Raw genomic sequence first — 27,866 nt, forward strand, 5'->3', positions numbered from 1 at the left:
TTTAAATATTTATTTTCCATAATGTCCTTTAATGGTTTTGATATTAGGTGTGGCAGCCTCATAAAGTAATTTGAGAAGATGTGTTGTTTTCCTTTGCTAGAGTTTTGTGCAAGTGGAATTAGTGGCTCCTTAAATACTTGATGAACTATGCTATAAATCTGTCTGGGAACTTGATATGTTTTTAGTAGAGGTTTTTTTTTTTAAGATTTTATTTATTTATTTGAGAAAGAGAATGAGAGAACACAAGCAGGAGGAGGGGCAGAGGGAGAAGCAGACTCCCTGCTGAGCAGGGAGCCCAATGTGGGGCTCAATCCCAGGACCTTGGGATCATGACCTGAGCTGATGGCAGCCTCTTAACTGACTGAGCCACCCAGATGCCCTTACTTGAGTTTTAACTACTAAATCTATTTGTTTAATTATTATGTTAGTTCAGATCCTATAATTTTTCTTGAGTTAATTTGTTAAATTATAATTTTAGTAATCTCTCCATCTATTTTACTTATGTTTTCAAATCTATTGCCTATAATTGTCCATAATATTCACTTTTCTATTTAATTTTAGTAGCATCAATAGTCATGTCCCTTTCTTCATTCATAAAAATAATTCCATTTACAAATTAACTGAATTTTCACTTAATTTTTATGTTTTTTTCTTTCCATTTTCTGTCAGCATATTCTGCCTTAAGCATTTAAACTTTGTGATTCATGTGTTTAGCTAGTTATCTTTATCCTTTCTTCTCTCAAAATCAAGTTTTTAAGGTCATAAAACTCCTTATATATGTTTCAACTACATACCATAAATTGTGATATCTATTGTGATTTTTAGCATTACTCTATAAATCAATTACAAAAATTGCTATCATTTATTTCTAAATCATTTACACTGAATGTGAAAATATTTTGCTATCATGGTGGAATTGACTGAGATCTGGGCTACAACAGTGAACCAACTTTGGAAGACAATAATCTCTGCACTCATGAGATTATTGTAATGAAGGGAAATATAAAATTAAAATACTACAAGAAGTAAAACATATCATTGTTAGAAGATGATCCCTTTAAAGAGGTAAATAGACAAGGTTAGTGAGTCAAGCATGCTGGCCAAGAAGATGGGTTGTAATTACTGTACTCAGAGCAGACTTTGCTGAGAAAGTGATAAGATCTGTGAAGATGACAAAATGAGTCATTTGGTAATATGAGCAAAAGTCATTTCAATCAGATAAAAGCAGTGCAGAGGTCCCAAGGCTTGAGTATACCAGGCACAGGCACATTTGAAGAACAATAAAAAGGCACTGTGGCTGAAATAACAGCTAAGATGGAAAATAATAAGGAATTTGGCAGAAAAAAGAGGAAGGTTGGCCCAAAATATTGGTGCATTTTATTTATTTTATTACTTTATTATTATTTTTTTTAGCAGAGGATGGCACTAAATAACAAGAGATGAAAAGCCACCATGGCACCTAACCAGAATCCCAAAGACGGTATATCTGAGGGTATCTAGAAAAAAAGTGCCCATTTGCAAGAATTTCTAGGATCTCCAAAGTTTTAACAATACAAAGTTTTGTTGTTGTTGTTGTTTGTTTATTTTTAATAAGTCTGAAAAGCTCAAAAATTTGATAACAGAGCTGGAGACAAAGAATTGTCTTTATTTTCTGAGTCTTTTATCAGAAAGTTCTTTGTTTTTAATCATCACTTTACATACTTAACATCATGTTTTGCCCACAGACAATCAATGTAAAAATTATTTTTTAAATTGGCCATTTGTTGAGAATCCTTTGGGAGAGTTGAGTTCCTCATTGATTATGTGATGCTGTGAAGAGAAATCTCACCTAATGCTATCTGGAATGGATGCAAAATCATCCATAAATATTATGTTATATAAACTAACTTTCCCTTATAATCTAAAAACAACTTAAGTGACTAATAGTTCTTAGCTTTAGATTTCTCATTTTTAATTGGAATTTAAGCTATTTTAGAAGCCAGCAGACAAAAGTGTTTAGAGGGCCACTTAAATAACACGTCAGGGTATTATAATTACTTATTGTCATGTTATTTTTTAAGCTTTGGCAATATTTTTGTGTAAAAGATATTAAAGTATAAATGAATCTGATCACCCCCTTTCAACACCAATGTATGAGATGTCTAGAACTTTATTGCTATTACTTATCAGATAATCAAAGAATTTGTAGCACTATCTTTTTCAATTTTGATTTCAGATAATTTTTAAATCAATGTCTCCAATTTTGATTTTATATAATTAAGAAAACATTATATAAAGACAGAGTATATTGCATGTACATTTGAATACAGGCTTTGAAAATAAAGAGCAATATTGATAATGAAATCATGACTAGAAAACAAGAAAGATTGAACTAAAAATTAAATTGAGGAGTCTTTCGAGTGCTCATTATTTTCCATGACATATTCTCACACAGTTTAGTCCATATCCAACTGACTGCTAGGACCAGATTCTTGTTTCCTTGCCTTTGGATTCCTAGTCAGATTCTACCAAAGGGAGGAACTGGCCAGAGATTGCAAAACAGACAAAAGGAGAGGAAAAACTTTATCCCAATCCCTCTTCACCAACATACTCGCTCCTCATCCAGTCTTACTTTTTAATGTGACTCTCTTCTTTACCCTTGACTAGGGTTCCTCTCTTGAAGCCCCTCCCCTGGCTAGAGTGCTTGCCAGATAATAGTAACATCACTCCCTCCTTTTGCCCCTATAAACTTAGGGGACTAAACATTTCCTGATCCCATCAATTTTGATTTTCTCAACTCTGTCCACATCTCTGTCAAAAGATCTCTTCTATTAAACCTTTAACTGTTACATCTATTTCCCATCAGTATCTTGACTGATACTTGGATCAATGATTCCCTGAATATGGCTGCTATTTGAAACACTTGAAAAGCTTTGAAATAATACAGATCTTAAAATATATATCATACCTTACTCCCAGACCAATTAAATCAGAATCTCTAGTACTACTTGTACATAGATATATTTTTAAGGTTTCTTCGTGCACTAGCAGGACTGAAAAAAATTGCTCTAAAAGCTGGAGTCTCAAACAGACACAGATCCTTTGTGTATTAACTCTGAAGAGAAACCTGAAATCAAATGCTCCTTCTCTTGCCACTCATTTTATACATTAAAAAGGGGCTACTTTACTGACACTTTGAGTAAATATAAATGTGCAAAATTGATTATCAATAGGCACACAGGGGATAAGAATATAAGGATACATGAGTATCCTCATTTATTTTGGAATATTATAGCTAATTATGGGAATGATAAAAATTTGCAGATTCTATGCTGCATAAAGTAGAATAGATATAATAATATTGTATGTTAGAGCAGGCACTCAAATGTGTTTTTGTATGTATGTATGCATGTATTTATTTTTAAAGTTTTTATTTATTCATGAAAGAAACAGAGATAGAGGCAGAGACAGAGGCAGAGGGAGAAGTAAGCTCCATGCAGTGAGCCCAATGTGGGACTCGATCGAGGACTCTGGGATCACGCCCTGAGCCAAAGGCAGATGCTCAACCACTGAGCCACTCAGGCATCTCTCAAATGTGTTTTTAAAAGTGATTGAAATCTCAAATCTCAAAAACATGTGAGTATTAAAGATATTAGTCACTATTGGGTTCCTTATTTATTACATTTAGTTATTTGATCACAGTCAGAAAGACATTAAAACATATCATAGAGGTAGTTTTGGGGTCTGAATATCATTTTAGTAGCAAATTCCTCTGGGGCCTTAATTTTCTAAATGCACAACTTCCATGCTCAATCTTGTACACAGATATTATGTATGTATCTATTAATGCACTATTCCATTCATGCTTTTTTTTTTACATATCTTGCTTAATATGACTCCTATCTTTTTTTTATTTATCAGTGTCGATAGTATGATTTTATATTATGTGTTCTAAATTACCAATTTTTATTTGCAGTATTTTGAAGTTTCATAGGACTCAGCAAAATGGATTCAGTAGTGCCTTTTAGAGTATTGTATGCTCTAATGCCTGAAGTTTCATATTATAGTCAAATGTCCTAAGAATCAAAACGAAGATACATCCTCAACAAATATTTCTGAAAAAAACCCAGCATGTATGTATGATCTTTTCTGGCTGGTTAAAAATTAAAATTTCCACACTTATAAAAGTGCTTTGAACATAAAAATGAAATATGTGCTAAAAGTTTGATAGAATGAATAAATGAATTAATTAATCAAGAAAATGTATATACATGACTCTAAAATTCAGGGCAGCAAAAAAATAAAATAAAATAAAATAAAATTCAGGGCAGCATTTAGAGCTATAGACACCCATATGAGTTAGAGACATATAGATAGAAAGATTCATATTTATAACCAGGATAAGATTAAAATAATATAGGCTATAAAAAAAGTGCAAATTTAAAAAAAATGAAAAATAAAAGAACCTAGGAACAAGCAAATCCCTGAGACAAACTATATTTAGAAGTTAAGAAAAGAAATAGAACTTAAAATATTGACCTCAGAAGGAGACATCGGTAAGGCAGGAGGACAAGCAAGAAACAATAAGTATTATAGAAGTCCAGAGAAGTTAGGGTTTGAAGACAGAGGAGCCGTTCAATTTTTTTGAATGCTTCTGAGAGAGTGTGAAAGGCAAGGAGAGACTCAGGACTATTGTTCTTGAAATCAAGGAAGGTCAGTGGTGATAGATACCTGAACAGCTTCAATAGAGTGCTGTGCAGACATTCAGCACAAAAAAGAAATTCAGAAAGTTAAAATGGATTATAGTAAACCATTTGAGTTTTTGTGTGAAAAACAACAAAAAAATAAGACAAGTACCTGAAGGCAGATAGAGTCAAGAGAAGTAGAGAAAGAGTCATAAGTTAATAGGAATTACGTCTTAGTTTCACAATAATTATGCATTTTAAGTCACATAAACCTGGAATAAGTTAATTTTATTTAATCCATATTAATAAATGGTATTAAATTCCTTCACTTTGTTATAAAAAGGGAACTGAGAAGTGAATAGGTGGTGGAAAATGCTAGTCATGAATATAGATAGAAATGGAAGAATATCCATATATTCTTCACATATATAAGTTAAGGGATACATTGAACCCGTTCAATTTATTATCTGGCCTAATGACTATTAAAATGCCCTGGAAGCAACATGGTAATGAATTAAGGTGACTAATCCAAAAATATTTTCCCTCTAAATGTAGTGTTGCATCTTCTATATCTTACCATGACAACATGTGCATAATTTTGTGTTGAATTGTGGTGCAAATATTTGTTTAATTTTTGACTTCTGCTACTATATTATGAGAATTCCTACATAGGAAACATCATTTTTTAGTCATAAACAGTGTAGTCTCTGGAGTCCTAATTGAACTCAAATTGTTTTATGTCCCTGGTTAGCTGGGTAGCCCTACTTAAGTGAATTATGTAACTTATTTAACCCTCAGTTTGTTTTCCCCTACAGTGGGCACAATGCTAGCACATACCTCATATGATTTTGCAAGCTAACAAATGAGTGTCATGCTTTTAGCTCAATGTGTATAGGGAACACCCAGTGAAAGCTGGCTCTTATGATTATTATTATTTCTGGGTCTATGAATGTTTACATATATAATGGGCACTATTCAAGGCACATTAGACCTGAAATCTCAACCCAGGAACTATTAAAACATCAGACCCAAACGTGAAAGTAGTATTGTTTGAAGATCTGTCCATTTTTCTGGGAGTGGTACCAAGGTCTTTGCTGGCTAAAGTGGTGATTCTGAGATGGGCAAAAAATTAGGAATATCATGATTTTACTTGATTTGTTCTTTGATACTTGACTCAGGAACAAGAAGGAATGTGTGCTCATGATAATCACAAAAAGGGGAACCTTAATGAAAACAAGAGATGGAGGGAGTGTAGCTTCGCGACAAGGAAAGGGGTATAGAGTTGAGTCTACAGATCTAGTAAGAAGCAGGTGGTTTGTGTAGGTGGCTTTCATTTTGTTCAGAATACAGCTAGGATTACGGGATATAAAGACATAAATACCTTTAGGAAAGATTGTATAGAATTTAGCCACAAAAAAGTAAGCGCTTATTTTATCATTATAACAGTTCATTTTTTTAAAGGAAATTTTACATTGTCATTGGTATCTATAGTCTAAATATGACTGATCATACATAGTAAACAGAATATCTGGTTAATAATGCATTTCAAGTTCCAGAGAAAAAATACAATTAATTTCTTACTCTCCTTGCTTTCTTGTAAATATGTTTGGTGATTCATGATAAGAGTGCCTACATTTACCTCCTATAAGTTTAACTTCTAAACCCATGCAGAGTTTTAAGTACAGAATGAACACCATAATTCTCCAATGACTACAAACTGTTAAGGAATGTTGATACCGTCTTGAGATTTTTGATACACTCACAAGCAATTAAGATTGGATTTTTAAAAATAAATTTTGTCAAAGGTGTGAGTATGAAAAAGAGAGTTCTTCACAGAACTGAAAAGATGAATCCTGGCAGGGATGGAGAGGAGGGCTTGCATTAAACAATAGATATAAATGCTAGTTAAGAAACTTTAAATACAAACTGACTTTGACTACTTACAGAATATATTTGATAGATTCACCTGAGAATATAAAACCGGTGAATTTCCCTCTGGATTTATCCTTGGACAACAAAAAAAGGGGTGAATTTCCATTTCCACAGAGACACTACAAAATCTCCTTGTTATTTTTTTTCTTTTTCTTACCATAGTAAATTATTCTTTGATCTTAGGTGCATAATATCTTTGTGATTGTCGTTAGTTCTTTTTTCAAACATTCCTCTCCACACATGGGTAATTGAGTCTAAATATTTGGAACTGGTTTACACATTTAAACTCTGTCAAAATACCTCTAGGAGTTAGTAAAGAAATTGCATCTGCTCTAAATGAGTGGGGGAAAAAAAAACACTACCGTACTGCTATCATTGGGTAGCTCACAGGGATATAGGCATAAACTATTTCCAACTAAATAAGAGCATTCAGGGTACACAATACAGATACAGGGTATGACATTGGATGACATTTGCTGGTTTCTATTGGTTTTCTTTTTAAGACCTATAAAGTCAGTTAGGGTTGGGAAATGATATTTGTCTCACACTGGGAAAATCTATATTCCTTCACACTACCGTTCCTCATGTAGTGCTCATATCATTTAGATGGAAATTGCTCTTAAAAACCATCCTACATTATCTAGTGCATCTGGCCCTTCTTTTTATCATTGTTGTTGCATTTATTCCTGCTTCTGTTCTTGTTATTTGGGGGAGAGGATAACTGTCATTTGCTTATTTGTTTAATTATGTCAATTCATTTTTAAATACGAGTTTTAGGAAAACAAATGAGAAATGAAAGAGGAGTAATGCAAATATTAATTATTAATTAGGGTAATTAATTATTATATGAAGAAGCTTGTCATATTGCAAATATTTGAATACTTAATTATGTGGCAGGTTATCAGTGGAGTATTTTTTATAGCAATCAGCCATATGAGACACCATGTGAACTTCTTTTTAAATAATATTTATGTAAAATGGAACTAGAATTATTTCAATTATGGTATTTAAAAATTAATCCACTGTGTACTATATATTAGGATTTTTAAATCTATTAAAAGTTTACAAGATAAATTAGCATCTTGGATACATATTGAAGAAAGAAACACCCAAAGACAAATCATGTCTACTTTTACAGGAACAGATATATCTCTTCCATCTTCATGAAATCTCTTTAATTTCTCATAAATAATCTGGCGCCCTTTAACTACTGCTTTTCCTGTTTAGTTTCATTTCTCACCTTTGGGGTGTTGACACCTTATTTTGAGTCAGCAGATGTTCATTTGATTTTCCCTCCCTATCCAAGCGCTCTATCTTCCTCCTTTATAATGTAAGGAACCAGCTCATTCTTCACCTGTCATATTATGTTATTCCTTGCCCTCTACTTCTCCCTATCTCTGAATTGCAGTGCCCTAATTGTTTCTTGCCTATCACACTGCCCTAATTTTTAACAGCTTATTTTACTGTCCTGTTTCTTTGGATCTGAATCCTTTTGTCCTTCATCCATCTTTTCATTTGCATGTGTCGGTGCACGGACAAATTTATTTTGGGATCAAAAACTGAAAGAACATGGAATATTTACAAGGACACAAGACAATATAAGATAATGTGTACCTTGCCTCTATTTTTATTTTCAACATGTTTTCAATTTTACTATTTAAATGAAATGCACTAAATTTATACAGCATTCAAATAAAATATGGTATCTTTAGAAATATATAGAATATTAAAGGAAAGTCTGAAATACAAAGGAAAAAGGATGTGCTTTTTAAGGATTTCATTGATCAGTAGGCCACAGTGTCAAAAATTAACTCATAGTGTGTGTTTTCTGTTATTTCTTAAGGCAAACTCTAGCCAACTGAATTTAAAAGATATGAAGACCATTTTGAAGAGTTCAAGAGTATGCTTTTTAAAACAAAACAAAAGACAAACAAAAAAACAGACTCTTAAATATAAAGAGCCAGCTGGTGGTTCTAGAGGAGAGGTTGGTAGGGGGGGTGGTGGGTGAAATAAGTGAAGGGGAATAAGAGTGCATTTATCTTCATGAGCACTGAGTAATGCATGGAATTGTTGAGTCACTATACTGTACACCTGAGACTAATATAATGATGTATATTAATTATACTAGTATTTAAAAATTAAGGAGTATGCTTTTCAAAAGATGCTTATATAGATAAAGCATTGTTTTATTTTAACATTAAATAAAATACTATGTTCAAGAGTAATAAGAAAATTTCTGAAAAAGAGTAGTAAATATCTATTTAATTTCAATTTTAGAATTTGTAGATGTGATTCAAGCTAGTGGTTATTTGATCACAAATAGGAAACTAATCTTCCTAGGCAGAAAAATTAGTTACAAAATTTACAAGAGAAGTTTACTAGAAAAACTAAAGCTTTAGAGCCTCCTGAATTCAGAATGTATTCTTTGCAATTAAGTATGTGGATGGACTTTATTCTATCTCTGTGATTCACATCCAAGAAAATAAGCAAACCATAAACAAAGTCAACGTGGATACTTTGTCTGGTTCCATATTAAATTTTAATGTCTCGTTTGATATTTTTGGAGTGATGATTTACTCAACGAAGTCACTAGGAATATACAGACATGATCTTACCCCATATTCCAGACCACGTGTGTAAACTTTACCGTATAGGGCCATATTGTATTACATTTTAGGTTTTGAAGGCTATACGGTTTCTATTGTGACTACTCAAGCCAGCCATTGTGGCACTAAAGCAGCCATACACAATACCTAAACTTATGAACATGCCTGTGTTCTAATTTTATTTTTGGATACTCAAATTTTAATTTCACATCCTTTGCATGTGTTACAAAATATTATTCTCCTTTAAAAAAAATCTTCATTAAAAAACACGAAAAGCATTCTTAGGTCATGGGCCACAGAAAAGTAGTTAATGGATCAGATCCGTCCAAATCAATGCTCTTCCGTGAATGAAAGACAGTCATAGTGTTGGTGAACATTGGAGTATGGTTGGAAAACTTTAGTGGAGTCTACCATTAAAAATGTAATTAAAAGAATAAAACTGATTTTATTCTTCAGAAGTATGCTGGGATATGGATAAGGGAGACTCTCTCACTGAGCATGCATGATGTACCAGACCCTCTTTAGATACATTGCAGACATGTAAGCAGATGTGGTTACTACAACCTGTTAGGTGAGATTTGAGAATAAGAGGGGTACTAGGAAGGAGTTGACTAATTCAGCCAGAAGCACTCAACTATTAGGGGGCTGAACTGGGGGTTGTAATCCAAGTCTGTTGGAATCAGAAGCCTGTATTCAATCTACTTACTATGCCCAAATAAAATGAATATTAAGTAAAGAAAAATGTATGCAGTTTGACTCTTGAGTGATACATAATAGTTCTTTAAAAAAGTCTGAGATCGATCAGTGGCGACAGTATTTCAGATATCATTATGCAGAAGAGGCTCCTGAGAATGTCTCCTGAAAAGCAGATACAAGCTTGCAGAAAAGGATGAAAGGACAAGCTTAGTCAAACCTACTCAAGAAAATTTGACCTGCCCTTTTATGTTGAGGCATCTAAAGGCCACAGGGTGATGTGAGTTCAAAATTGCTGCTTACCCCAAATGAAAAGCAGTCTTTAGGAATGGAGGAATCCTTTGCATTTCTACAAGGTCTTGTTTATGAATGCAGAGAACCGCTGTTCTAGGAAACTGGCAAAAACTTACATTTCTTTAGTTTTGCTGGCTCTGCAAAACAGTGAGCACAGCTGTACTCAAACCCATTAGCTCAACCTTTCAGAAAATTCTCTCACAGAAATTGCTTAGAGGTACATAGGCTGACAGTTGCTGTGTGTTTTGAGAGCTTTACCTGTCAGAAGCCGGCTCAGCATTCTTTTGCTTAATTGGTCTGTAGAGACTGGTCATTTTAGAGAGAGAAGTTCCACACCTCAGAGAGAATGACATCTACCTCAGCCCATAATCAGCTAATTTAAAGAATGGGAATACCACCAGCTCCAGGGGCTGCTTACCCTCCACTCTAAGTTGAGATGGGGTGAGAGAGCTGCGGAGAGCACATCAAGCAATGTAAAATTAAGGGGAAACTGGGAATACAGAAAAAGTGTTCACAATACATGAAATCTATTTCTTCAAAATCCAGCTATACAGTCACCTCTGAGCACATTAATATTTTAAAGTTTAAAACTAAATATCTGATTTTGATTACAGACCACAGAATTGTGATATTTCACATTTAGTTATGGCACTGTCCCTCACACAGGGCAATTTTCCTAAGATCAGTGGTTTTTAGTTGGGGAAAATGATCAAAAATAGAGCAAATTAGACCTTGAATCATGGATGTGCCAGATAACGCTCTAGGGAGTAGAGAAGGGAAATGCATGCTCACTTCCAAGCAATTTGCTAAGGAGGGAGCTTTGCCTCATGCTAGAAGCTTGGGCCATACCATCAGAAGAGACGAATACCCACCATTCGCTTTGACGTGGATGGAACTGGAGGGCATTATGCTGAGTGAAGTAAGTCAATCAGAGAAGGATAATCATCATATAGGTTCACTCATATGTGGAATATAAGAAATATTGAAAGGGATTAGAAGGGAAAGGAGGGGAACTGAGTGGGAAAAATTAGAAAGAGAGACAAACCATGAGAAACTCCTAACTCTGGGAAACAAACAGTTGCAGAAGGGGAAGTAAGTGAGGGGATGGGGTAACTGGGTGACGGGCCCTGAGGAGGGAACTTGATAGGATGAGCACTGGGTGCTATACTGTATATTGGTAAATTGAATTTAAATAAAAAAAATGTAAAAAAAAAAACACTTTGCTGATGAAAACAAAAACAAATAAACAAACAAAAAGAAGTTTGGGCCACGGTGCATACAGATCCTGAGTCAGGTCCTTGTTATGCCACCTCCTAACATTGCAACTTTGGGCAACTTACTTAACCTCCCTGTACTCCTATTTCTTTAACCTAAACATCAGACTCGGTTAAATTGTCTTCTATGACAAAACACAGTTAAAAATCTTCATCTCCAATCTTATCAGTCTACTTTTAAATCAAGATTTTTATTTGTGATGAACTTGGTAAAAGTGCATTTATAAGAGTTAATAGCCATGGATGAAATTTCAGCTAGTTGATGATTACAAAGGGGAAAAAAAGCCTAGCTAATTACATTAAATAGTACAGTCTTTATACTTTAAAATATTACATTTAAATCTTACTATTTTGAATTAACATTAAAAGATAGTCCTGAAAGCATTCTGGTGTCAAATCAGTTAAGATGATGAATAATCCATCATAATTTCTCTTGAAAATTATAAAAATTTCCTATCACTCACTACGTGATCATTAAAGAGTCCATAAATTATTATATAATTCTATTTTATAGAGAACACTCTTTTTGAAAAATAAAACCAACAAAAAATGATAAACTTTCACAAAGAAAATATATCAATAAGAACTGTATAATATATGGCTAATTGTTTATTCCAGCTCTCACTTTAGAAAATATTATGAAAGCAAGTTAAAATATCAGAAAGATACTCAAAGAGATAAGTCCTTATCATTTGAGTGAGGACCATTAAAAATTGAAGCAGCCAGATACATTTTTTAAATATATGGCATATAAGAGAATAATGATGGACATCATTTCAGGTGAATCATGTGGCAAAAAGTATTGCAATATAATAAGGTAAATATGAAATAGAAAAAAATCAGGACGTGCTATAATAAGCTAGATATATGAGTTTTAGAAAGGGAGAATAGGTGCTTGGAAAAATATCTGGAATATTTTTATTGGCATACAAATTTAATCATAATTCATCATGTATACAATATGAATAGTTGAGAGTTATAAAATAATATTCTAGAGTTTGTTATAAATTATTATGAAGAATGTGTGTATAGCTCTTTAAGTGATGGAGGCTGGTCTGACACTATCAGATACAAAATAATGTAACAATACAGTAAAATATTTTAATAAAAGTTTTTCTTAAAATCATTGTTTTACATTTATTTAGCAATCTTTAAATTACTAGTGGAGTATTTTGGTAGTCTCTAACATTTAGATTAACCTACGGCAAAAAAAAATGTTAGTCCAATAAAAGCAAAAATTGTGCAGGACAAAGTCAAACAGGCAAGGAAGACTTTATTCATGCTATTGTAATGTGGTGGGGTGATCATGGCCCATTTAGGTGTGCTGATAGGCCTTATCCAAAGAAAAAGCAAACTTTCTTAAGATTGTTTCACAACCTGGATCACAGCACCCACTGAAGTTACTGGGAGATTGGGTGCCATCTTCCTTGATTACATTTCAAACGGATGGCTCCAAGGTCCTTGAGAAAGACAGTTCTGGGTTGTAAAACTGCCAAGAAGCTTTTAAAAAGTTTTAAATCTCAAAGGGACAAAGAATTTTGTAGTTACAAGTTTTCTAAAGTGAATGCTCCAAGAAAAGGGAAGTCAGGGGCTAGGAGACAGGAAGAAGGCTCTCTAAAGTTGAGTCAATTTGAGTAGAACCTTAAGGCCCTCTTGGTGAGTCCTAATTCTAGGAAAGTGTTAACTTTTTCATCAGGAACCTCTTATGGCTCTACCGATAGGTACATCTTTAGAAAATCTACAGGAAATTAACAGCAACTTTGACAACAAATGGGAGAGTATCAGTGGCAAAGACTAGACCTAGCAGTGCCAGAATGGCAATTGACTCCAGAAATTAATTTTGTTAGAAGAGACACCAATAACACAGTAAATCAGAGGCAGGCATACCTAAGAAAGCAAAGATTAAGGACAAAAGGATACACAAATAAAGGTAAAATCAGTTTAGAGATAATAGTTGAAGCAGAGATAGAGAAATGTGGAACTGGAAGATCTGAAAATTACATGTGGAAGCATTCAGTAGTCTGCACATATCCTTGGATCAATTTTTATGCTTAAATAATAGAAGCTATTCCTAAAATCTTTGGGAGAACTCCATGGGCCACACTCATCTATATGGTTGTCCAAACTTTGAAAAATCATTTATATACAGACAGAAGAATTTAATCTTGTAATGGCTGAAATGTCATTATTTTTGCTAAGTCAGGGCATTAAAAAGTTCTACTGTCCCCCAAATCTTCGTGAGTATGAAGGCTAGCTTGAGAGAAGGTGCCTTGGGCCAAAGATTCCTACTTATTAAAAGGTATATCCAATGGTGAACTCATTTTTCCAAATGATTGCATATCAGAATGGCACTGGGGATTTTTAGTGACACAAAATTCAGCTCTGTTTAAGATTCCAGAACTAGGATGTTTTGGTGTTTTGGTCTGTAGGATATAATTTATATATTTTATACATAAATTCAAATATGTATCTATAAATGTATTATTTATATTTCAAATCCCCCCCCCCAAAAAAAGTGAACTAAATCACATGCTGCAATCCAGAATTTAGGAATCAATGAGGTAGATCATCTAAGTGCTCTGGTTCAAGGCAAGACAACTGGGCAAGGTTGACTGGCTGCTAAAGATAGATGATTTCTATGCCCAAATGAAATTCTGTGAAGACGTTGAGGATTCTGACTTTAAGTGAGATCAGTTTTAGAACCTCAATGTCCCTGTCTTCTAACAGTCATTATGTGATGATCATTAAGTGAACATCAGAAGTCTTTGAAGAAGATACACAAGACATTATTATAGTCACTTTTCTATCCTTCACCTTAGTTAATCCCTGATCCTCTGCCCTCTCCTGTCAGGTTGTTAATCCTCTATGCCCAAAGCCAATTGACCTTCCAATAATAAATTAGACCAAAAGCACCTTAATGAACTGCAATGCACAAGAAGGTCAATCTACAAGTTGCAGAAGGAACAACAACAGAGCGTGAGCTCTGTTACTTTTCACAAATAAACTTACATGTAGGAAAAGGCAGTGTAAAGGAAAGTAGATTAGAGAAAGTGTAGGAAACCAGTTATATACCAGGGATTACTTTCTTCTTAATATGGGAAATATTAAATATGATGTATCATAAGTAAATGGAGTTTACTGAAAATATTTAAAGTTAATAATTTTATGTTTTATCAATTATTCTTTAGCTAACCTAAGAATCTTCTAGATTCCTGAAAACCAATGTATTCTATATTTATGCTAATAAAACTATGGTCTGTGAACCAGACTCAGTCCACAATGAGAAACTGACTATAACTATTTTGGATTTTCTAGAAATGTGGAAGGATTATTTTATCCCTATTGAAGCTAAAAATGAAAATCAGAAGTTTTTAAAAATTTTATGCTTATAATGTTATATTTTTATAGTATTTTATAGAAGCATTATATCAGGATGACTTAGAAAACAAAAACAAAAAACAAAATTTTTCTTCAACAGATATATTTTGACAAATTTCACTCTAAAGATATATAAATAAAGTGCTAGGGAAATTCTAGCTTAAATATAAAAGAAACAATTTTCTTCCTTTCAGGTCTCCAGAATGTTTAAAATTGAAATGTGCAGTGCGATTCTCCAAATGAAAGTTGAGCAGTTTTCCCAATGTATGTGGGCACAGATTTTTTTAATTTAATTTAATTTTATTTTATTATTATTTTATTTTATTTATTTTATTTTTTCATTTATTTATTTATTTCCACACCACATTTTTATGATCTCTTGAGTCTAGGAGTACTCAGAACATATGAGAAATACTTTTTTCAAAATTAATTGATGCATGGGAAATGTTTTTTTTTTAAGTTATTACATAGCCATGAATCAAGTATTTTCCAGAAATCCCCTATGAGCTTCATTTTTTAGAGAAATAATTAGATACTAGAAAAAAAATTCTATCCAGTTTAACTAAAAAGATATGGAAATACACAAGAGAGAAAGCTGAATTTGATTACCCTGTACCTTTAAATTCAATGAATATAGACTTTTTGAAGACTTACTATGTGCTATATTCTACTCTTAAGCCACATCTATTCAAGCAGCAGCAATTGAAGCAATAAAGTAATAAAGACACTTATAGCTTCCCTAAAGGAAACTCAGTGCAAATGGAAAATATTCCTAGTTTTACTTTGGAAAGTCTTATGTACAAACTGTTTGAAAGTGTAGTTTCCCTGTCTTTTATAACTTTGGAGAGTCCTAGAAGATGATAAAGTATATGTATTTTTTTTTATGAAGAGACTAGAAACAAATTGACTTCAATACATTTCATACATTTAATAGGATAGAAACAAAGACAATACATTATGTAAGAGAAAGATGAGCAGTACTGTAGCCTATTGAATAAGGATATTTTCTGCCGCTTGAAGGGCCTGAAGGTACTTTTCATCTTAGAACAATTCTCTGATGCTCCAGCTTGTTTATTTCATTCACCTGCCTGTTAACTCCCAGTGAACCAAATCACTCTGTGTTTCTACCTCATGGTCCTAACTCTTCAGCAGGATTTCTATAAACCATGCCAATGCCTTATTGAATGTCAGATCTCTAAAATGATGGCACTCAACAAAGAAGGTGTCTATACACAGTAGTTTTCAGTGTCTAAACGCTGTCTGTGACAAACTCCCTGATCATGAGATTTTACATATCTAATATGGGAGAAAAAATAAATACAAATAAAACAGTGAAATGACAGTCAAGATCAGGGTAAAACACTTGTACAGTACAAATGAACATTGAGTCCATTACCTTCCAAGATTCAGCTGACCCTGAGGATTACATACTTGGGAAGGTGTCAGGAAAGAGGGATTTGAAATGGAAATTAAAGGATGAACGGAACTCAGAGAAAGAGTATTCTAAGCAGGGAGAATATGTGATCAGGGAAAGAAGTTAAAAAATGCACGGCATATTCAAGGCATAGGAAGTGGACCAGCATGGCTAGTACTGAGAATAGAATTTTTAACTACAAGATTTTTTTAAAGACTTTAATTTATTTGAGAGAGTGAGCAAGACAGAGGGAAGGAGCAAGGGGAGGGGCAGGATTTTGACCTGAGCCAAAGACAGATGCTCAACCACTGAGCTACCCAGGTGCACCTCTAAAAGAATTTTTAAAAAACACTACAAGAGGGTGTTCATTGGTCAATATTTAGCTATGAAGGCAGAGATTTGAAGATAGAACAATAGCTTAGAAATGTGGACTAGTTTGCATGTGAGAGTGGATTGAATCTTAGTAGAAAGGTCATAATAAAAATTTAATATTCAGGAGTCAACTGCTAACAGATAATATTTGAAGATGTAACAATACATGGGATATCTGAGTGAATAAAGGCAGATAAAATTTGCGAGGAAGCTTAGGACTTAATTTTGGTATGCATTGAACATGTGAGAACCATATAACTGTATTCTGTAAAGGAGGTAGAAAAAAGTGCAAGTATTAGGAGCTCTAGAATGTTGTAATGCAAAAACAAATAAAAAATCAAAATTGAGTCAAGCCTTAATATATAGAAGTAATGATAGTGCAAAAATAAGAAAGGAATCCATGTGTCTAAAGCAAACAAAGCCTTAATAACTGAAACCAAATAATTTTCTGTCTCTGTGTTAATATTGGGTCTGGTAACACTTCCTGGTCTCTGTGTTAAACAATTCATGGATGAAGCATAATTTCCTGTTCTTTACTAAGCAATACTGAGAACAAGCAAAAATAACTCAGATGCTTACTGCAGGAAATATCAGTTCCTAGAAAATAAGATGCCGAAACAACTGAACAGCTTACTTATCATGACTCATTGCAAATTCCTCATCTTGCTGTGCCCATCAATCCAAAACAATTACATCATAATAGTAATCCAGCTACTTGCCAATCCTGTAAGGCTCACCTCAAAATCACTCAGCTCAAGGCCTAAAAATTTATACCATACCCCAATTATCCTTTGTAAGAAGGTATTATTCTCCCCGAGTACAAGAAGTCTGATAAACTGTATTATGTTTCATCAACAGAATTTTCTGGTGATCTTTTTCAGAATAAACAGTTGACATTTCTGATGAAAAAAGCGGGAAGAGGGAGGAATTTATTCTTAAAACAACAAATATTTACATGGGGCCTATTAGATGCCAGGATAGATAGAGCATGGCAAGACAAAGTCTGTTCTCTCGCAGATAGACATTGGAATTGGAAATTATTTATAAAATAGTAAATAAATAAATCAATAATACAGTGATCCTAAATAGCATAAAATAGAATAGAATATAAATAGAATAGAATAGAAGAATAAAATAGCATACTTAGATAGAATCTCTTGTTGGAACTAATTATACTAGTAACACAGGAAGGCTTCTTCAGAAAGATTATACCTGAGAGTAAAAACAAAGGTCTAGGGAAATTTAAGAAAAAAAAAAAAAATGTTTGCTACATTTTCAGATTCCTCCTTCTGTCATACAACCATAGGACTAAGAGGTAAGAAAAGGAGGAGAGGGAAAAGGAGGGAGAAGAGGAGAAAGAGAAATGCTAAAATGTGCTACAAACTCTGTGCCAGCTCTTTTATATGCATTTTCTTTTCATACTTTAAACAATCTTGGGAGATAAGTACTGTTAGTTAATATTCCCATTTTGTAAAAGAGACTACTGAAGTAAGTAGAGTTTAGTAATTAACCAAGTTACATAATTTGTGGATGGCAGAAATCAGACATTACCCAGAGCTGCCTAATTAAAACGCCTATATTCTTAAGTTACGTGGTGTAATGTCAAGAATGCATCGCCACATGTAGAATTACTCTTTAGCTTACAATTATGTCTTCGCACTAGTTCTTTCTGTACCCTTCATAGTCTTAATTTGATAGGCTAAAGACCCTGGGAATTTATTCAGTTATTTGCTTTACTATTTAAGCAGAATTGGGAATAATTTTTAAAGGCCTCTTCCTCATTAGGAGTTTATTGTCATACTTGCCTAACCAAGTAAATATCAAAAATGCTTCAATCATTTCCTTTTAAAGATTGACACCAAAATTTAATTACAGGAGAATATGGCGGACCCTGATTCCATTGACAAGATGCATTTGCCATTCACAATGCGTGGTAGCTGTAGGGTGATTGAATACTTCTGTCAGAGATACTAGTAAACATATTCTGGAACACCCTTTTCAGTTTGCTTTTTTCTTACACTGAAAACGGACTATTTATGGCAACTCCTGCCTTAGGGGCTATGTGAGCAGTTGTGTTCATTGATTAAAGAAACTAAAGACACATCAGGACAGAGGGAAACACAAATAAGGGCTTTCAAAGGCATCTAATGATGAGATTTCTTCAGGGCACACAGAGTATCTTAAGCTTCTAAACTTCACATAAAAGATCTTTAAATAATCTCAACCTCATTTAATTTTTAGAAGGTACTATCACTCTTTGTAGCCTGCAATGAAAAAAAAAAAAAAGGAAGTTTTCCAAGTCTAAATTAAACAAAAAAAAGACTATCCTGGTAAAAATAAAGCAAAGACTGAAGTTGGTTTTGCAAGTACATATAAATATGGTTGATTGCAGTGCCTTTGCTTAATTTAACACTGTAGGTAAATGAAATGCCTCATTATTAGAGAATCTTGGATAAAAATTTCTGATCTCAAAAAACCTCAATTCAAAACTAAGACCTCCAACCCACCCTTGTGCCTTATCCAAATCATAGACTTAAATTAAAAATTACTTCACCAGTCTTATAGATGGACTATCACCATTTGAGGGCAAAATATTGCAATGGATTTAATTTTGTATCATTGGTTCATTACTTCTTAGATAACAAAGCTGAAACTAGGGAGATGAGGTAACTTATACATGGTATATCAGTTAGATGATGGTAGGTAACAGAAAAAGTAGCAAGCTATCACACTAATTTTTTTTTTTCTTGAAAGCAGTGTTGGAAGCCAGTGATTGGGAGGGATAGTTACTTAAAAAGCACTAAGCATAAAAAAAATGACATCAAGAAAACTGTGATTTAGAAATATTACACAAAATAATGATATTTGTGAGAAAATATAAATAATGTTCTGTATAGAGTGGACATTTTGTGGGATGGTCATACTTCTGATGATATACATGGCTTAAATGATGGCAGTTGTAGCAGTCTGGGTGCTCCAGAAAGGAGAAGAAAATGAAGTGTTGCAGGCCAGGAGTTTATTGGAGTACACGGTGGAAGGGGATGAAGGAAGCAAAAGTGATCAGGGAAAAGAGTTGCAAGATGGACCCCCAAAGACTCAGTCAACTGGTGTTAAATAACCCTCCAGAGTAGTGCCACATTGAGGTAAAATGCCCAGGTATTTATTTTGTATCCTTGTTTCCATCCTTTGGCCAACCCGGAGGCATGTCACTGTGAAAGAGGTACAACTGTATGCTCAAGCAACCCTAAAGAGGCTGAGCACTGGCTGTCTGCTGCAGCCTAGGCAGCAATAGAGGCCTCAAGTCCATCACTGAAAGGAGGTCACCTGGCCCATCTGTCAATCTCTTCTGCCATTTAGACCTACTTCCTTGTTCAGAGGGCTGCTCCTCTAGGATTCTGGATAAAACTTAGAAAAGGAAAGGTGAGCTGTAAGCCTCTATTCTATGGCTGATGTCTGGACTACAGCTTCTATTTATCACCTCCTTCCTCCACTATCCATTCTGGATTCCCTTCATCATCTGTGAATACCTCTGTTAGTGTTAGCTACCTGTGGGGATGACACTAAGATAATCTTCAAGGTGTCCAAGTCCCTTGACACAGGGTCTTAAGGTTGCTTCATTTAAACATTCTCAAAATCAGATAAGGGGATGTCAAGAGGAACCCAAGAGGATTGCTTTGTTTCAGCATGTACTTTTCTGCCCTCTCTCACACAGGAGCAGCAGTCTCCTCCTCCTGCCACATTAACTGCTTCTCATGCTTACTGGTCTCTCCATATGAGGCACCTACCATGACTAGGCGGCACCCAGAGGTGACCATCTTTTGGAACTCCAGTTTGATTCTCAGGCACAGGCTTTCTTCCTTTGAGAACTTCATGGTTCTTTATGGAATCCTTTATTACCCATATATATTCAAACCTTTGCCATGTCGCTTTATACACAAAGTAGGTGATGAAGTGTGGCATCAAAACTCTGCCTCTTTTGTAAAGTATTCTTTCATATATGTCTTTCAGGGCTATGCCTGAATGAGGGTGTAATGCAGCTGTTTTCCATTTTCAGCTTACACAGATTCTGAGCTAACTTTTTTTGAAAGATTTTACTTATCTATTTGGGGTGATGGGAAGAAGGAGAGGGAGAAAGAGAATCCCAACAGACTCCCCACTGAACATGGAGCCCAACACAGAACTCGAGCTCATGACCCTGAGATCATGACAATGAGCTGAAATCAAGAGTTGGAAGCTTAACCGACTAAGCCACCTAGACACCCCCTGAGCAAACCTTTTTAGTGGCTTTTTCTTCCTCTGTTAGTTGGTCATAAGTGTTTTTTTCTATGGAGCCAAGAGTGTGAGCTAAAGAAAGGACATGGTGCACTATAGTGGATGATAATGGGTTCAAAGTAACTTGCTTATGCAGACTGCTTTTGCTCTCTGGTCTTGTTTGTGCTATCCTTCATGTACTGATTGCATCCTGTAATGGACTACTCTTGGCCTTGCCCAATCTTAATGACTTGATGAACAGAAATAATTTCGTTCATAATTAGAATTCCAAAATTATGATCACTTGAATCCTTATGTTCATGTGCTTCATCTATACTACTGCTCAGAACATACCACGGGTTGTTTTATAAAAGATGATATGAACTTACCTTAGACCTTTGGGATCCAGCATCATTGTTCTGTCACTAGGGCTTGCCATAAATGTCACATATCTTTTTCTACCATTGATACATCTATAGTCACAGACTTGGACAGATCACTATTCCCAAATGGCAGGGTTACTTGCACCACAGACTGGACCTCCTCAGAGCCATTTCTTGTTCTATGACCCAATCAAAATCAGCAGCCATTTTTTTTAGGCTTTTTTTTTTAATTTTTATTTATTTATGATAGTCACACAAAGAGAGAGAGAGAGAGAGAGAGAGAGGCAGAGACAGGCAGAGGGAGAAGCAGGCTCCATGCACCGGGAGCCCGACGTGGGATTCGATCCCGGGTCTCCAGGATCGCGCCCTGGGCCAAAAGCAGACACTAAACCGCTGCACCACCCAGGGATCCCAAGATCAGCAGTCTTAATGTCACTGAAATCATGGACCTGAGTCATATTCTTAGATGTGAAATATATTACCTTTATAATGTGAGAAGTCCTGCAAGGAATTATGCACACTTTCTTGTAGTCTTGAGCAAAGATGTTATAATTTGTGTTTTATTTTGAACATCATGTGCCAAAATGCCCCCAAGCACAGAACTCTTGAAGAAGTGAATGAAGTGATACTGTGATGAGATGATTTTCATAAGGTTCACCCTCTACCTTCTAGTGTATGTATCAACCAAGGCTTCTAACCTGCTAGGCACTTCTTGCCCATGTAACCAAATTAGCATGATGTCATTAATATAATGGGTCATTTTAATGTTCTGCAGGATGTCTAGATAGTCTCAATCTCTTTGGTCAATATTATTATGTTAATTAAAGAATAAATATACTTCTCTCTGGTAGGCTGGAGATATATATCGTTATCTATTCCATGTGAGTGCAAACTGTGCCTTATCCTTTATTTTGTACAAAGAAGAGAATGTGTTCACAAAATCAGTGTCCATACACCAAGACCTAGAGAACATAAAAATCTGCTCTAGCAGTTATCACATCTGGCATAGTGAGTGAAAGTGGTGCTACCAAGTTAAGTTTGTAGAAGGTTAGTGTCATTCAGGATTGGTAGCTCTACTGCAGGACCAAACTTGGTGTATTAAGTGGAGAAATCATAGGGATCCCGGCCTTTCATTCTTTATACAGTCCATGTATGTATTTAGTTTTACAACCTTCCCACCGTGCCATCATGACATGACTTTTGTTTTCTTATTTACTCTCTTGACTACTGAAGGGAGCTGTTTCTGAGGCCCTCACTCAGCTTTTACCCCATCATAATCTTTATGCAACAAGAAAATGATCTAATTGGTAATCTGGGAGTCATGCCAAATCACAGGTGAGATTATTCCAAGAATATATTTGGTATATTAGTTTCTTATTATTGCATAACAAATTACCACACACTTAGTGTTTTAACACATTTATTATTTCATAATATAATACATATTTATTATTTAATATTTTTCATGGGCTAGTATTCTGGAAGAAAAAAAAAAGAACTTAATCCAAGGATCTCACAAGGTTGCAGTCAAGATATGCTCATACTACATTCACATCTGGGAGCTTGATTGGGAAATAATCCAATTCCAAGCTCCTGAGGTTATTTGGAAAAATTCATCTCCTTGTGTTTAGGACTTAGGTTCCTGTTCTCTTGCTGGTCATTGGCCAGGGCTATTCTCAGCACCTAGAGGAGACACATAGTTGCTGGCCAGGTAACCCTCTTCATAGACCCTCATATAGCACTGTAGCTTGATTCTTTAAGGTTATCGAGTGTGTCTCTCTCTTTGGTTTGATGAAATAGGACTGGCAGTCCTTAACCTTTGTTGTAGAGCATAAGCTAATTGAGAGAGTGACAGTTCATCATTTTTCTAATAGCCTTTAGAAAGGAGCAAGTCAGGGGTTCCACGTGCATCAAGGGGGGTGATTTCACTAGCATGTAACTCATTAGGGTCACCTTGGTTTAATTTGGTAAGTTTGAGGACCAGGTAAATTCCTCTTTTCCTGAACAGGATAGTAATTTTTTCTAAGGAAAGGGGCTTCTGCATTATTTTCAAGCAGGGGACAAGTGATAGTAATTAAAATTGAGTGCCACATATCCATGTTCATTATAGCATATCATATATTGGAGATGGAAGGGTCAGCAATTGTATGTCCTCTCCTCTCTAACCACACTGAATAAAATTGAGATAGAAATGTCAGTTTTGGAAAAATGGAGATCAAATTTTATTCATTATTTTTATTGTTAAAATAACTTATGGGGCATCTTCGAGACTCAGTCAGTTGAGCAACCGACTTTTGATTTTGGCTCCCATCATGACCTCAGGGTTGTGAGATTGAGCCCTATGTGGGGCTCTGCACTGAGCATGGAGCCTGCTTAAGATTCTCTCTCTCCCTAACAAAACAGATGAACAATAGGGGAAGGGAAGGAAAAATAAAATAAGATGAAAATTGAAAGGGAGGCAAACTATAAGAGATGCTGAACTCTAGGAAATAATTGAGTGTTTCTGGAAAGGATTAGGGTTTGGGGAAGGAATAGTTGGGTAATGGGCATTAAGGAAGACACTTGATGTGATCAGCACCGGGTGTTGTTATATGCAATTAATGAATCACTAAATTCTATCTCTGAAATTAATTAAAATATTTAACTAGGTATATATCAAATGTCTTGAAGACAAAAAAAAAAAAAAAGGACATCCTCTTCCTCTCCCTCTGCCCTTCCCCCATATGTACACTCCCTCTCTCTTTCTCTCAAAAAAAAAAAAAGGAAATAAATTACTTCTTTTTTTAGATTTTATTTATTTATTCATGAGAGACACACACACAGAGAGAGAGAGAGAGAGAGGCAGAGACACAGGCAGAGGGAGAAGCAGGTTCCATGCCACGTCAGGAGCCTGATGCAGGACTTGATCCTGGGACTCCAGGATCACACCCTGGACTGAAGGCAGCGCTAAACTGCTGAGCTACCCAGGGATCCCCAAGAAGTTACTATAAAAAGTTAATTTTAAAGCCAAGTGGGGTTGCTGACATTATCTGAATTGAACTTAGTCACTTAGTCCCCCTCAGAAGTTGCAGCCCTTACCCATTTAATCCTGCTAAGTTTACTGCATGCCAAGGAAGCTGACTAGCCTGCTTCTCTGCAGATAAGGAGAGAAAAGTACCAAACATGGGAAGTCACCTCTCTCATCTTACAAATAAGCAAATACACCTGTCTCTCCTTGGTGTGAAGGAATTAAGGATAAGTAATCAGACAAGTGAATACACAGAAAAGCAGAATCAGGTCTATAAATACAAAAAGCAGAGGGGAGGGGAGTAGGGGACAGGCAAATGGGTGACGAGGGGTGGGAGATATAGGTCTGGTTATGGAATGAATGAGTGGTGGTGGTGAAAGGTATAGCATAGGGAATATAGCTAACAGTATGGTAATAACATTGTATGGTGACAGATGGTAGCTAAGCTTGTGGTGAGCATAGCATAATGCACAGTTGTTGAATCACTATTCTGTATACCTGAAACTAATGTAACATTGTGTGTCAATTATATTCAAATTAAAAAAATAAAGGTAAGTAGTGAGAAGACAAGCCAAGAGTTTTAGTTATATCTGTACCTACAACATGGAGATTAAGCTAATATCAGAATCATTATGAGTAATAATTAGAATCACTTATGAATTTAGGAGTTTGCATATCAAAAGTAATTTTTTTAACTTTGGTCAAGTTAGGTAACTATTCTGTGTCTTGGTTTGCTGTACCTACAATGAAGATGATAATAAATATTGTTTATCTCATGAGGCCTTGTATTAAATAAATATAACATATATAAAAGTTCATGCCAGTAATCTCACTTCTGAATATTTATCCAGAGTAAATGAAATCTGGACCTCAAAGAGATACTTATATTATTTGCAGTAATCAAGATAGGGAAACAGTCTACATGCTTGTCAATGGACCAATAAATAAAGAAAATACATATACGTGTATCTATAAGTTTATATATATGAGCACTGGATGTATTTTATATGTGAGTGTGTGTGCGTGCATACAATGGACTATTATTCAGCCTAAAAAAGGAAATTCTACTGTTTGGGGTGAAATGAATGTATCTAGAGCTAGAAGATATAATATTAATTGAAATAAGCCTGACACAGAAAGACAAATCCTGCATGCTTCTACTTATATGTGGAATCTAAAATAGTCACTCAGAGATGCAGAGTAGAGTGGTGGTTACCAGGGAAGAGAGGACTGTAGAATATGAGAAAATGTTGGTCAAAGGGTACAAAGTTGCAATTATGCAAGATGAATGTGTTCTGGAAATCTAACGTACAACATGGTGATAATACTATTGTATACTTGGAATTTGCTAACAGGATAGATCTTACCAACACACACACACACACACACACACACACACACACACAAATAGTAACTATGTAGAGGTGATGGATAAGTCATTTAGCTTAATTATGATGATCTTTGCATAATATATACATATATCTAAATACCAAATTGTGTGCCTTAAATATATACAATTTTTGTAAGTCATAGATATCTCAATAAAATTGCCTTTTATTAAAGAATTTATTTATTCATGAGCGACACAGAGAGAGAGAGAGAGAGAGAGAGGCAGAGACAGGCAGAAGGAGAAGCAGGCTCCATGCAAGGAGTCTGACACAGGACTTGATCCTGGAGTCCCAGGCTGAAGGCGGTGCTAAACCGCTGAGCCACCTGGGCTGCCCTAAAAATGTCTTAGAAAAATAATAGAAAGAATTCTAAAACTGTTGGCAAGTGGTTATTATTATTATTGTAGTTACTTTTAAAAAAAGATTCTGGGCCCTTTGTGTTCTGTAATGATACACTACTTGCTACCAGATTCATATGTCGGATGTATCTTCATTTTTTCCCCTTTCTTATCACTTTCTCCCTTCTAAATTAGAATGTGCTGAGAGAGGCTAGGCATCACATTTTGCTCTTTCTCAGAGAGTCTAGGTAGTCACACAGAGAGGTTTGATGCTCCCCTCCAGAGAATGAAGCCTTAAAACTGGATTCTGAGCATCTCTAATCAACCACTAATATCTGATTCTATTATTGCTTTATCATCTGAAATTTATCATGCTGAAAACTAATTCTCCATCTTCCTCTAAAACCTTCTTGCTTTATCAGTTAAGCCAAAGACACTACCATTCTTTCTGTCCTCCATTTCTCAAATTTGAAGCATCTCTGACTCCACCTGTTTCCATTTTCTTTTCTTTAAAAAAAAAATATTTATTTATTCATGAGAAACACAGAGAGAGAGGCAGAGACACAGGCAGAGGGAGAAGCAGGCTCCATGCAAGGAGCCCAGTGCAGGACTTGATCCCGGGTCTCCAGGATCACACCCTGGACTGAAGGTGGCGGTAAACTGCTGAGCCACCCGGGCTGCCTGCCATTTTCATCTCTAGAGAACTGTTGCATATAATCTATCATTTTCAAGTCTTTCCATTTTCTCAGATTTATTTACATTTACTTTATATTCTCAAAATTACAGCCACAGTTCATTCTTCACTTTCTTTGTGGACCATTGCAAAATTTTCCAACTGATGCCAGCCATTTCTTCCTATTCCAATAGATTCTCTATGGTTCTTAGGACAACATTCTTAAAACATAATTTAATATACATTAAAGCATTATACAAAACCTAAGAAATATCCCATTTATGATAAAATGAATTCCATACTCCCATCTGGCATTTGATACTCTTCGTGATCTATATATAGTTGTTTATCACAACTTTTTCTTTAAACAAATTATCTACTAGTTATTACCTTACGCAAATTCTAACATGTCATACCTTTTCTTCATTTTTCTTCTTTCATGAGCCCATCTCTGACTTTTACAAAGGCTTTTCCTTTGAGTTACTATACAATGTGTTAGCATCACTCCAGGCATCATACACATATTATTGCATCTCTATTTCCTCGTTTGAAAAAATGAGGGAAATAAGACCCTTACAAATGGAACAATTTAAATAAATTGCCAAGTATAGCTCCTTTAATATGTTAAATGTTTAAAACAGATAGCTCTTCTATCCTTTTTAAAAACAATTTCTTATATACTTCTATCAATGGCAGAAAAGGAAATTATATGAATAATCAGAAAGGTAAGGGGTATAGAATACAAAATTATAAAATATAGAAAGAAAAAGAGGAGAAATGTAATTGTCAATTTCTGTGTCAACTAAAATTAAATTATCTTGCTTTTATAGCTTTAGCACACATTTTCTATACTGGCAAGACCAATAGATGCTTATTGCTTAAGGATTAATTCAGCTGTTTTATATTTAAATGTACTAGGCATTTGCAACATTATGATGAATTAATGTGAACTATTATGATGATTGCATAAAATATGTTTTAGAAGGACAATTGATTGTAATAAGTCAAATGTAGTATATGGATCAATATGCATGCTAAGAATGAAATTATCTATAATATATTTCAGCTTCTTTTTAAGGATTCTTAGGTAATAATTTGTGGGAGGTAGCATCATCAGAAATTTAACAGTAGCCATTTATGTTAAAAGAAAGGATTTATGATAGGTATATTTTTATTCATGAAATAAGATAAATTGGAAT

The sequence above is a fragment of the Canis lupus genome, chromosome 2 (assembly GCF_048164855.1).
Source record: "Canis lupus baileyi chromosome 2, mCanLup2.hap1, whole genome shotgun sequence".
In the NCBI taxonomy this organism is placed as follows: Eukaryota; Metazoa; Chordata; class Mammalia; order Carnivora; family Canidae; genus Canis; species Canis lupus.